This window comes from Octodon degus, unplaced genomic scaffold, assembly GCF_000260255.1.
Source record: "Octodon degus isolate 3935 unplaced genomic scaffold, OctDeg1.0 scaffold00268, whole genome shotgun sequence".
In the NCBI taxonomy this organism is placed as follows: Eukaryota; Metazoa; Chordata; class Mammalia; order Rodentia; family Octodontidae; genus Octodon; species Octodon degus.
In genome coordinates, this window is record NW_004524844.1 from 859,882 (window position 1) to 862,084 (window position 2,203).

The 2,203-nt window shown below is 57.5% G+C and overlaps 1 protein-coding gene across 1 annotated transcript in view; it reads right to left on the reverse strand.

Moving 5' to 3' along the window:
* LOC101584781 (sialic acid-binding Ig-like lectin 11) overlaps positions 1–2,203 on the reverse strand; it is a 54,572-nt gene that overhangs the window by 43,463 nt on the left and 8,906 nt on the right. The gene's annotated exons all lie outside the window — the stretch shown is intronic.

Genomic DNA, 2,203 nt, shown 5'->3' on the forward strand with positions numbered 1-2,203 from the left:
CCCTGGGGTCTCCTGCATGCATCAATCTGAGGCCTCCTGCAGAGTGGGCTCCCTGAGGCACTCAGCTTTGGGGGTTCCCTAGAAGATGACTGAGAGCTCCCTGGGGCTGTGTCTGTCACTGAGATCAGATGAGAGTCAGCCAAGGGAAGTTGGCAGGGGCAGGGTCTGTAGGGAGCAGGCACCAGCTGCAAGTGCTCCTTTCCACACAGAGGGACACAGAGAGCCCTCAGTTCTCTCAGCCTCAGTGTGACAATCAGAACAGGGCACTGCCCTCGGAAAGCCAACCAGTCCTGTTGTTTAGGGTTCTGTTGGTGTCCTGTCACACTGATAACATGCACACACGTGGCTGGCCTTAGTGACATTCCAGGCCTTCAAGAGGTGAAATTGATGTCACGTGAGCCAAGGCAGGTACTGCAAATCACAGGGTCCCAAGCAGAGAGCTGGCCTGGCCTGTGACATCAGCGGAAGAGCGATGCTCCTGCCCAGCAGGACTCAGCCAGGGCTGCACTGCACAGTCCCCACTCAGGAGCCGGCACCAGGGTCCACCCTGCCCGTGGGCCAGGTGCAGCCTTCACTGCACAGCATCCTCTGTGTCCCAGGCTCACAGCATGGTGTCCCAACTGTGTTTGCTGAGCTCCGAGCCCAGGGCTGCTGAGGCTGTGCAGGCTGAGCCAGTGCCCGCCGTGGTGCCGACCACTCTGTGCAGCTATCAAAGCTGCTCTGAGATAGCAGGTTAACTGCCAGTGCATCAAGGCCTGCTGTATTTGCGTGCAGTGAGCTAGGTTCGGTACAGTGTAGGATCTGCTCTGCTGCCCTTCGATGTGCAGAGCCAGGGAGGGACAGCTATGGCAGGGTAAAGCAGGGTGCACTCAGGGGGTCTGGGCAGGAACCTCGTCCATAACAGGCAACGGGCAAATATGTGTTCAAAACATGTAAGTGGCTAAGTGAATGAATATTTTCTGGGACGAACCATGGAAGATTACTGAGTCACTTTCCTCACATGATCTGGCTCCCTGCCTCTGTGCCAGTCCCCATCACCCTCAACCATGCCCCTTGCACTTCCCTGCAGGATAAGAGCTATGAGAACTGGCCAGGAAGTCCGCACTGCCCACGCCTCGCTACAGGTACTGCGACCCTGGAAGAAGAGCAGGCGGATGATTACACTACCATAGACTTCTAGGAGCACTCGCGCACCTCGGGCTGCTCAGAGATTGGGATCTGACATGATGGCAGCCGAGGAGCACCCTGGGAAGGGAGGCCTGGGAGAAGTCCTGAATCAGCCTGAACATTGAATCTCCATGTCATCAGGGTCCCGGCCAGCAGGGTGGGGAGCTCTTACACCCCTGCTGCCACAGCTGGCTCCCACTTCAAGTCCAGACTTGGAGCAAGAATTTACTCCTCAGCTTCCTCTTCTGGCAAAGGTTCACAAGAACCCGGGCTCACAGGGATGCTGCAGTCCCGGGGAGTGATTCCCATAAAGCATGCAGCCCTGTGTGTGCACAGAGCACCTCACCTGTCTCCGCTCCCAGGGCCCCCAAAATGTGGAGTCACCTATTCACCTACTAGGATGTTCTGGGTTCCATGAAGCTGGTGTCTGTGGCTGCCCAGCCCCACTGTCTTGCCTGAGGCTGCTGCTGGGCTGATCCCCTTCCTCCCTTGCCTGCTCAGCTTCCCCTCCCCCCAGGTGCCCGTCACCAGCAGCCACCTTGCTCCTCCCTCACACCCATGGGCGGGTCTCCTGCTGTGGCTGCTGCCTGCTCCGGGCTGTGCATGTGGGCACTGCCATCTTGTCCATGTGGAATAAGTGTGAGCTCTGTAAAGGGCCAAGTCTTCCCCCATTCTGATCCCCACAATGATGTTCTTCTGCTTTTCTGATTCTTCACTTTCTGACTGTTATGGTTTAGGTTGAGAATGGGCCCCAAAGCCTCATGTATTTAGGTGACGCTCTGGGGCGGCGGAGGAGCTTTGGGGCAGTACAGGTGACTCCCTGTCAGGAGGTAGCTTCTGGTAGGAAGAGACCATCCCTGGGTGTGAGGCCTGGATGGGCACGCCTACCTCCTGGGCTCCTCCCTTCACCTGGGGTTCGAGGCTGCCACAGCGGGATCCCCTTTCCTCTGCTCCGTCCTGTCAGGCCATTTCTGCCATAGCGTCAGCCAACTGTATGCTGAAGCCTCAGACCACCATGATCTTCAATAAACCTTTC